Consider the following 11,941-nt stretch of genomic DNA (forward strand, 5'->3'; position numbering starts at 1 on the left):
GACTTTTTCTGGATTGGAACACGTAGTAATGTGGTACCACACTGAGACAGTCATTTAAACCTGGTTTCCATGAATATTTTAGACGACAACGCAAGTTAGGTCTGGGTTAGGTCTGGGATTTGCTCTCATGAGGCTCGTACTTTCGCATATTTCTCATACTTGATGGCCAGATTCTGGGCTTTTTCTGGTTTGGATCACGTAGTAACGTGGTACCACACTGAAACAGTCGATTAAACCAGGTTTCGGTCAATATTTTTGAGGATAACGCATGTTAGGTCTCGGTTAGATCCGGGATTTGCTCTCGTCAGGCTCTTACTTTCGTATATTTCTCATTCTTGATGGCTAGATCCTGGACTTTTTCTGCACTGGATCACGTAGTAATGTGGTACCACACTGAAACATTCAATTAAACCTGGTCTTGATAAATATTTTAGAGGATAACGTATGTTAGGTCTGGGTTAGGTCTAGGATTTGCCCTCATCGGGGTCATACTTTCGCATTCTTCACATACTTTTTGAACAGATCCTGGGTTTTTTCTGGTTTGGATAACGTAGTAATGTGGTACCACACTGAAAGAGTCGATTATGCCTGGTTTCGATCAATATTTTTGAGGATAACGCATGTTAGGTCTCGGTTAGATCTGGGATTTGCTCTCGTCAGGCTCTTACTTTCGCATATTTCTCATTCTTGATGGCTAGATCCTGGACTTTTTCTGGATTGGATCACGTAGTAATGTGGTACCACACTGAGACAGTCATTTAAACCTGGTTTCCATGAATATTTTAGACGACAACGCAAGTTCGGTCTGGGATAGGTCTGGGATTTGCCCTCATCAGGGTCATACTGTCGCATTTTCCACATACTTGTTGAACAGATCCTGGGTTTTTTCTGGGTTGGATCACGCAGTAATGTGGTACCACACTGGAGCAGTCCACTAAACCTGGTTTCGGTCAATATTTCTGTGGGATAACGCATGTTAGGTCTGGGATTTGCTCTCGTCAGGCTCATACTTTCGCATATTTCTCATTCTTGTTGGCCAGATCCTGGACTTCCACTGGTTTGGATCACGTAGTAATGTGATGCCACACTGAAACAGTCAATTAATCCTGGTCTTGATAAATATTTTAGTGGACAACGCAAATTAGTTCTGGGATAAGTCTGGGATTTGCTCTCATCAGGCTCGTACTTTCGCATATTTCTCATACTTGGTGGCCAGATTCTGGGCTTTTTCTGAGTTGGATAACGTAGTAATGTGGTACCACACTGAAACAGTCGATGAAACCTGGTTTCGATCAATATTTTTGAGCATAACGCGAGTTAGGCCCAGGATAGGTCTGGGATTTGCTCTCGTCAGGCTCATATTTTCGCATTTTTCTCATTCTTGTTGGCCAGATCCTGGGCTTCCACTGGTTTGGATCACGTAGTAATGAGATGCCACACTGAAACAGTCAATTAATCCTGGTCTTGATAAATATTTTAGAGGATAACGCATGTTAGGTCTGGGTTAGGTCTAGGATTTGCCCTCATCAGGCTCATTCTTTCGCGTTTTTCACATACTTGTTGAACAGATCCAGGGTTTTTTCTGGTTCGGATCATGTAGTAATGTGCTACCACACTGAAACAGTCTATTAAACCTGGGTTCGATCAATATTTCTGAGGATAACGCATGTTAGGTCTAGGTTAGGCCTGGGATTTTCACTCACCAGACTCATACTTTCGCATTCTTCACATATTTGTTGAACGGATCCTGGGTTTCTTCTGGTTTGGATCACGTAGTAATGTGGTACCACACTGAAACATTCAATTAAACCTGGTCTTGATAAATATCTTAGAGGATAACGCATGTTAGGTCTGGGTTAGGTCGGGGATTTGCCCTCGTCAGGCTGATACTTTCGCATATTTCTCATACTTCATGGCTAGATCCTGGGCTTTCTCTGGATTGGATCTCGTAGTAATGTGGTACCACACTGAAACAGTCAATTAAACCTGGATTCGCGCAATATCTTACAGGATAATGCAAGTTAGGTCTAGCTTAGGCCTGGGATTTGCCCTCATCAGGGTCATACTTTCGCAATCTTCACATACTTTTTGAACAGATCCTGGGTTTTTTCTGGTTCGAATCACGTAGTAATGTGCTACCACACTGAAACAGTCGATTAAACCTGGGTTCGATCAATATTTTTGAGGATAACGCATGTTAGGTCTAGGTTAGGCCTGGGATTTTCACTCACCAGACTCATACTTTCGCATTCTTCACATATTTGTTGAACGGATCCTGGGTTTCTTCTGGTTTGGATCACGTAGTAATGTGGTACCACACTGAAACATTCAATTAAACCTAGTCTTGACAAATATTTTGGAGGATAACGCATGTTAGGTCTGGGTTTGGTCTAGGATTTGCCCTCATCAGGCGCATACTTTCGCATATATCTCATTCTTGTTGGCCAGATCCTGGGCTTCCACTGGTTTGGATCACGTAGTAATGTGATGCCACACTGAAACAGTCATTAATCCTGGTCTTGATAAATCTTTTAGAGGATAACGCAAGTTATGTCTGGGATACGTCTGGGATTTGCCCTCATCAGGCTCATACTTTCGCATTTTTCACATACTTGTTGAACAGATCCTGGGTTTTTTCTGGTTCGAATCACGTAGTAATGTGGTACCACACTGAAACATTCAATTAAACCTGGTCTTGACAAATATTTTGGAGGATAACGCATGTTAGGTCTGGGTTTGGTCTAGGATTTGCCCTCATCAGGCGCATACTTTCGCATATATCTCATTCTTGTTGGCCAGATCCTGGGCTTCCACTGGTTTGGATCACGTAGTAATGTGATGCCACACTGAAACAGTCATTAATCCTGGTCTTGATAAATCTTTTAGAGGATAACGCAAGTTATGTCTGGGATACGTCTGGGATTTGCCCTCATCAGGCTCATACTTTCGCATTTTTCACATACTTGTTGAACAGATCCTGGGTTTTTTCTGGTCTGGATCACGTAGTAATGTGGTACCACACTGAAACAGTCGAATAAACCTGGTTTCGATCAATATTTTTGAGGATAACGCATGTTAGGTCTAGGGTAGTTCTGGGATTTGCTCTCGTCAGGCTCATACATTCGCAGTTTTAACATACATGTTGACCTGATCCAGGGTTTTTTCTGCTTTGGATCACGTAGTATAGTGGTAACACACTAAAACATTCCATTAAACCTGGTTACGATCAATATTTTAGAGGTTAACGCAAGTTAGGTCTGGGATAGGTCGGGGGCTTGCCCTCATCCGGCTCATGCTTTCGCATTTTTCACATACTTGTTGAACAGATCCTGGTTTTTTTTTCTGGTTTGGATCACGCAGTAATGTGGTACCACACTGAAGCAGACCATTAAACCTGGTTTCGATTATTATTTTAGAGGATGACACATGTTAGGTCTTGGTTAGGTCTAGGATTTGCTCCCGTCAGGGTCATACTTACGCATTTTTCACATACTTGTTGGCCAGATCGTGAGCTTCCACTGGTTTGGATCACGTAGTAATGTGATGCCACACTGAAACAGTCAATTAATCCTGGTCTTGATAAATATTTTAGAGGATAACGCAAGTTATGTCTGGGTTAGTTCTGGGATTTGCCATCATCATGGTCATACTTTCGCATACTTCTCATTCTTGTTGGCCAGATCCTTTTCTTCCACTGGTTTGGATCAGGTAGTAATGTGATGCCACACTGAAACAGTCAATTAATCCTGGTCTTGATAAATATTTTAGAGGATAACGTATGTTAGGTCTGGGTTAGGTCTAGGATTTGCCCTCATCAGGGTCATACTTTCGCATTCTTCACATACTTTTTGAACAGATCCTAGGTTTTTTCTGGTTTGGATAACGTAGTAATGTGGTACCACACTGAAAGAGTCGATTAAGCCTGGTTTCGATCAATATTTTTGAGGATAACGCATGTTAGGTCTAGGTTAGGTCTGGGATTTGCTCCCGTCAGGGTCATACTTACGCATTTTTCACATACTTGTTGAACAGATCCCTGGCTTTTTCTGGTTTCGATCACGTTGTAAAGTGTTACCACACTGAAACGGTCAATTAAACCTGGTTTTGATGAATATTTTAGGGGATAACGCAAGTTATGTCTGGAATAGGTCTGGGATTTGCCCTCATCAGGCTCATACTTTCGCGTTTTTCACATACTTGTTGAACTGATCCTCGGTTTTTTCTGGTTTGGATCAGGTAGTAAAGTGGTACCACTCAGAAACAGTCAATTAAACCTGGTTTCGGTCAATATTTTAGAGGATAACGCATGTTAGGTCTGGGTTAGGTCGGGGATTTGCCCTCGTCAGGCTCTTACTTTTGCATATTTCTCATTCTTGATGACTAGATCCTGGACTTTTTCTGGATTGGAACACGTAGTAATGTGGTACCACACTGAGACAGTCATTTAAACCTGGTTTCCATGAATATTTTAGACGACAACGCAAGTTAGGTCTGGGTTAGGTCTGGGATTTGCTCTCATGAGGCTCGTACTTTCGCATATTTCTCATACTTGATGGCCAGATTCTGGGCTTTTTCTGGTTTGGATCACGTAGTAACGTGGTACCACACTGAAACAGTCGATTAAACCAGGTTTCGGTCAATATTTTTGAGGATAACGCATGTTAGGTCTCGGTTAGATCCGGGATTTGCTCTCGTCAGGCTCTTACTTTCGTATATTTCTCATTCTTGATGGCTAGATCCTGGACTTTTTCTGCACTGGATCACGTAGTAATGTGGTACCACACTGAAACATTCAATTAAACCTGGTCTTGATAAATATTTTAGAGGATAACGTATGTTAGGTCTGGGTTAGGTCTAGGATTTGCCCTCATCGGGGTCATACTTTCGCATTCTTCACATACTTTTTGAACAGATCCTGGGTTTTTTCTGGTTTGGATAACGTAGTAATGTGGTACCACACTGAAAGAGTCGATTATGCCTGGTTTCGATCAATATTTTTGAGGATAACGCATGTTAGGTCTCGGTTAGATCTGGGATTTGCTCTCGTCAGGCTCTTACTTTCGCATATTTCTCATTCTTGATGGCTAGATCCTGGACTTTTTCTGGATTGGATCACGTAGTAATGTGGTACCACACTGAGACAGTCATTTAAACCTGGTTTCCATGAATATTTTAGACGACAACGCAAGTTCGGTCTGGGATAGGTCTGGGATTTGCCCTCATCAGGGTCATACTGTCGCATTTTCCACATACTTGTTGAACAGATCCTGGGTTTTTTCTGGGTTGGATCACGCAGTAATGTGGTACCACACTGGAGCAGTCCACTAAACCTGGTTTCGGTCAATATTTCTGTGGGATAACGCATGTTAGGTCTGGGATTTGCTATCGTCAGGCTCATACTTTCGCATATTTCTCATTCTTGTTGGCCAGATCCTGGACTTCCACTGGTTTGGATCACGTAGTAATGTGATGCCACACTGAAACAGTCAATTAATCCTGGTCTAGATAAATATTTTAGTGGACAACGCAAATTAGTTCTGGGATAAGTCTGGGATTTGCTCTCATCAGGCTCGTACTTTCGCATATTTCTCATACTTGGTGGCCAGATTCTGGGCTTTTTCTGAGTTGGATAACGTAGTAATGTGGTACCACACTGAAACAGTCGATGAAACCTGGTTTCGATCAATATTTTTGAGCATAACGCGAGTTAGGCCCAGGATAGGTCTGGGATTTGCTCTCGTCAGGCTCATATTTTCGCATTTTTCTCATTCTTGTTGGCCAGATCCTGGGCTTCCACTGGTTTGGATCACGTAGTAATGAGATGCCACACTGAAACAGTCAATTAATCCTGGTCTTGATAAATATTTTAGAGGATAACGCATGTTAGGTCTGGGTTAGGTCTAGGATTTGCCCTCATCAGGCTCATTCTTTCGCGTTTTTCACATACTTGTTGAACAGATCCAGGGTTTTTTCTGGTTCGGATCATGTAGTAATGTGCTACCACACTGAAACAGTCTATTAAACCTGGGTTCGATCAATATTTCTGAGGATAACGCATGTTAGGTCTAGGTTAGGCCTGGGATTTTCACTCACCAGACTCATACTTTCGCATTCTTCACATATTTGTTGAACGGATCCTGGGTTTCTTCTGGTTTGGATCACGTAGTAATGTGGTACCACACTGAAACATTCAATTAAACCTGGTCTTGATAAATATCTTAGAGGATAACGCATGTTAGGTCTGGGTTAGGTCGGGGATTTGCCCTCGTCAGGCTGATACTTTCGCATATTTCTCATACTTCATGGCTAGATCCTGGGCTTTCTCTGGATTGGATCTCGTAGTAATGTGGTACCACACTGAAACAGTCAATTAAACCTGGATTCGCGCAATATCTTACAGGATAATGCAAGTTAGGTCTAGCTTAGGCCTGGGATTTGCCCTCATCAGGGTCATACTTTCGCAATCTTCACATACTTTTTGAACAGATCCTGGGTTTTTTCTGGTTCGAATCACGTAGTAATGTGCTACCACACTGAAACAGTCGATTAAACCTGGGTTCGATCAATATTTTTGAGGATAACGCATGTTAGGTCTAGGTTAGGCCTGGGATTTTCACTCACCAGACTCATACTTTCGCATTCTTCACATATTTGTTGAACGGATCCTGGGTTTCTTCTGGTTTGGATCACGTAGTAATGTGGTACCACACTGAAACATTCAATTAAACCTAGTCTTGACAAATATTTTGGAGGATAACGCATGTTAGGTCTGGGTTTGGTCTAGGATTTGCCCTCATCAGGCGCATACTTTCGCATATATCTCATTCTTGTTGGCCAGATCCTGGGCTTCCACTGGTTTGGATCACGTAGTAATGTGATGCCACACTGAAACAGTCATTAATCCTGGTCTTGATAAATCTTTTAGAGGATAACGCAAGTTATGTCTGGGATACGTCTGGGATTTGCCCTCATCAGGCTCATACTTTCGCATTTTTCACATACTTGTTGAACAGATCCTGGGTTTTTTCTGGTTCGAATCACGTAGTAATGTGGTACCACACTGAAACATTCAATTAAACCTGGTCTTGACAAATATTTTGGAGGATAACGCATGTTAGGTCTGGGTTTGGTCTAGGATTTGCCCTCATCAGGCGCATACTTTCGCATATATCTCATTCTTGTTGGCCAGATCCTGGGCTTCCACTGGTTTGGATCACGTAGTAATGTGATGCCACACTGAAACAGTCATTAATCCTGGTCTTGATAAATCTTTTAGAGGATAACGCAAGTTATGTCTGGGATACGTCTGGGATTTGCCCTCATCAGGCTCATACTTTCGCATTTTTCACATACTTGTTGAACAGATCCTGGGTTTTTTCTGGTCTGGATCACGTAGTAATGTGGTACCACACTGAAACAGTCGAATAAACCTGGTTTCGATCAATATTTTTGAGGATAACGCATGTTAGGTCTAGGGTAGTTCTGGGATTTGCTCTCGTCAGGCTCATACATTCGCAGTTTTAACATACATGTTGACCTGATCCAGGGTTTTTTCTGCTTTGGATCACGTAGTATAGTGGTAACACACTAAAACATTCCATTAAACCTGGTTACGATCAATATTTTAGAGGTTAACGCAAGTTAGGTCTGGGATAGGTCGGGGGCTTGCCCTCATCCGGCTCATGCTTTCGCATTTTTCACATACCTGTTGAACAGATCCTGGTTTTTTTTTCTGGTTTGGATCACGCAGTAATGTGGTACCACACTGAAGCAGACCATTAAACCTGGTTTCGATTATTATTTTAGAGGATGACACATGTTAGGTCTTGGTTAGGTCTGGGATTTGCCCTCATCAGGGTCATACTTTCGCGTTTTTCACATACTTGTTGGCCAGATCGTGAGCTTCCACTGGTTTGGATCACGTAGTAATGTGATGCCACACTGAAACAGTCAATTAATCCTGGTCTTGATAAATATTTTAGAGGATAACGCAAGTTATGTCTGGGATAGGTCTGGGATTTGCCCTCATCAGGCTCATACTTTCGCGTTTTTCACATACTTGTTGAACGGATCCTGGGTTTTTTCTGGTTTGGACCACGTAGTAAAGTGGTACCACACTGAAACAGACGATTAAACCTGGTTTCGATCAACATTTTTGAGGATAACGCAAGTTACGTCTGGGTTAGTTCTGGGATGTGCCATCATCAGGCTCATACTTTCGCATACTTCTCATTCTTGTTGGCCAGATCCTTTTCTTCCACTGGTTCGAATCACGTAGTAATGTGCTACCACGCTGAAACAGTCGATTAAACCTGGGTTCGATCAATATTTTTGAGGATAACGCATGTTAGGTCTAGGTTAGGCCTGGGATTTTCACTCACCAGACTCATACTTTCGCATTCTTCACATATTTGTTGAACGGATCCTGGGTTTCTTCTGGTTTGGATCACGTAGTAATGTGGTACCACACTGAAACATTCAATTAAACCTGGTCTTGATAAATATCTTAGAGGTTAACGCATGTTAGGGCTGGGTTAGGTCGGGGATTTGCCCTCGTCAGGCTCATACTTTCGCATATATCTCATACTTCATGGCTAGATCCTGGGCTTTCTCTGGATTGGATCTCGTAGTAATGTGTTACCACACTGAAACAGTCAATTAAACCTGGTTTTGCACAATATCTTACAGGATAACGCAAGTTAGGTCTAGCTTAGGCCTGGGATTTGCCCTCATCAGGGTCATACTTTCGCAATCTTCACATTCTTTTTGAACAGATCCTGGGTTTTTTCTGGTTCGAATCACGTAGTAATGTGGTACCACACTGAAACATTCAATTAAACCTGGTCTTGACAAATATTTTGGAGGATAACGCATGTTAGGTCTGGGTTTGGTCTAGGATTTGCCCTCATCAGGCGCATACTTTCGCATATATCTCATTCTTGTTGGCCAGATCCTGGGCTTCCACTGGTTTGGATCACGTAGTAATGTGATGCCACACTGAAACAGTCATTAATCCTGGTCTTGATAAATCTTTTAGAGGATAACGCAAGTTATGTCTGGGATACGTCTGGGATTTGCCCTCATCAGGCTCATACTTTCGCATTTTTCACATACTTGTTGAACAGATCCTGGGTTTTTTCTGGTTTGGATCACGTAGTAATGTGGTACCACACTGAAACAGTCGAATAAACCTGGTTTCGATCAATATTTTTGAGGATAACGCATGTTAGGTCTAGGGTAGTTCTGGGATTTGCTCTCGTCAGGCTCATACATTCGCAGTTTTAACATACATGTTGACCTGATCCAGGGTTTTTTCTGCTTTGGATCACGTAGTATAGTGGTAACACACTAAAACATTCCATTAAACCTGGTTACGATCAATATTTTAGAGGTTAACGCAAGTTAGGTCTGGGATAGGTCGGGGGCTTGCCCTCATCCGGCTCATGCTTTCGTATTTTTCACATACTTGTTGAACAGATCCTGGTTTTTTTCTGGTTTGGATCACGCAGTAATGTGGTACCACACTGAAGCAGACCATTAAACCTGGTTTCGATTATTATTTTAGAGGATGACACATGTTAGGTCTTGGTTAGGTCTGGGATTTGCCCTCATCAGGGTCATACTTTCGCGTTTTTCACATACTTGTTGGCCAGATCGTGGGCTTCCACTGGTTTGGATCACGTAGTAATGTGATGCCACACTGAAACAGTCAATTAATCCTGGTCTTGATAAATATTTTAGAGGATAACGCAAGTTATGTCTGGGATAGGTCTGGGATTTGCCCTCATCAGGCTCATACTTTCGCGTTTTTCACATACTTGTTGAACGGATCCTGGGTTTTTTCTGGTTCGGATCACGTAGTAATGTGGTACCACACTGAAACATTCCATTAAACCTGGTCTTGATAAATATTTTAGAGGATAACGTATGTTAGGTCTGGGTTAGTTCTAGGATTTGCCCTCGTCAGGCTCATACTTTCGCATATTTCTCATTCTCGATGGCTAGATCCTGGACTTTTTCTGGATTGGATCACGTAGTAATGTGGTACCACACTGAAACAGTCAATTAAACCTGGTTTCGATCAATATTTTTGAGGATAACGCATGTTAGGTCTAGGTTAGGTCTGGGATTTGCTCTCGTCAGGCTCATACTTACGCATTTTTCACATACTTGTTGAACAGATCCCTGGCTTTTTCTGGTTTCGATCACGTTGTAAAGTGTTACCACACTGAAACGGTCAATTAAACCTGGTTTTGATGAATATTTTAGGGGATAACGCAAGTTATGTCTGGAATAGGTCTGGAATTTGCCCTCATCAGGCTCATACTTTCGCGTTTTAAACATACTTGTTGAACTGATCCTCGGTTTTTTCTGGTTTGGATCACGTAGTAAAGTGGTACCACTCAGAAACAGTCAATTAAACCTGGTTTCGGTCAATATTTTAGAGGATAACGCATGTTAGGTCTGGGTTAGGTCGGGGATTTGCCCTCGTCAGGCTCATACTTTCGCATATTTCTCATACTTCATGGCTAGATCCTGGGCTTTTTCTGGATTGGATCACGTAGTAATGTGATGCCACACTGAAACAGTCAATTAATCCTGGTCTTGATAAATATTTTAGAGGATAACGCAAGTTATGTCTGGGTAAGTTCTGGGATTTGCCCTCATCAGGCTCAGACTTTCGCGTTTTTCACATACTTGTTGAACAGATCCTGGGTTTTTTCTGGTTCGGATCACGTAGTAATGTGGTACCACACTGAAACAGTCGATTAAACCTGGTTTCGATCAATATTTTAGAGAATAATTCATGTTAGGTCTGGGTTAGGCCTAGGATTTGCTCTCATGAGGCTCGTACTTTCGCATATTTCTCATACTTGATGGCCAGATTCTGGGCTTTTTCTGGTTTGGATCACGTAGTAACGTGGTACCACACTGAAACAGTCGATTAAAGCTGGTTTCGATCAATATTTTTGAGGATAACGCAAGTTACGTCTGGGTTAGTTCTGGGATGTGCCATCATCAGGCTCATACTTTCGCATACTTCTCATTCTTGTTGGCCAGATCCTTTTCTTCCACTGGTTTGGATCACGTAGTAATGTGATGCCACACTGAAACGGTCAATTAATCCTGGTCTTGATAAATGTTTTAGAGGATAACGCAAGTTATGTCTGGGTTAGTTCTGGGATTTGCCATCATCAGGGTCATACTTTCGCATACTTCTCATTCTTGTTGGCCAGATCCTTTTCTTCCACTGGCTTGGATCAGGTAGTAATGTGGTGCCACACTGAAACAGTCAATTAATCCTGGTCTGGATAAATATTTTAGAGGATAACGTATATTAGGTCTGGGTTAGGTCTAGGATTTGCCCTCATCAGGGTCATACTTTCGCATTCTTCACATACTTTTTGAACAGATCCTAGGTTTTTTCTGGTTTGGATAACGTAGTAATGTGGTACCACACTGAAAGAGTCGATTAAGCCTGGTTTCGATCAATATTTTTGAGGATAACGCATGTTAGGTCTAGGTTAGGTCTGGGATTTGCTCCCGTCAGGGTCATACTTACGCATTTTTCACATACTTGTTGAACAGATCCCTGGCTTTTTCTGGTTTCGATCACGTTGTAAAGTGTTACCACAGTGAAACGGTCAATTAAACCTGGTTTTGATGAGTATTTTAGGGGATGACGCAAGTTATGTCTGGAATAGGTCTGGAATTTGCCCTCATCAGGCTCATACTTTCGCGTTTTTCACATACTTGTTGAACTGATCCTCGGTTTTTTCTGGTTTGGATCAGGTAGTAAAGTGGTACCACTCAGAAACAGTCAATTAAACCAGGTTTCGGTCAATATTTTAGAGGATAACGCATGTTAGGTCTGGGTTAGGTCGGGGATTTGCCCTCGTCAGGCTCTTACTTTTGCATATTTCTCATTCTTGATGACTAG

Source organism: Colletes latitarsis, unplaced genomic scaffold, assembly GCF_051014445.1.
Source record: "Colletes latitarsis isolate SP2378_abdomen unplaced genomic scaffold, iyColLati1 scaffold0002, whole genome shotgun sequence".
In the NCBI taxonomy this organism is placed as follows: Eukaryota; Metazoa; Arthropoda; class Insecta; order Hymenoptera; family Colletidae; genus Colletes; species Colletes latitarsis.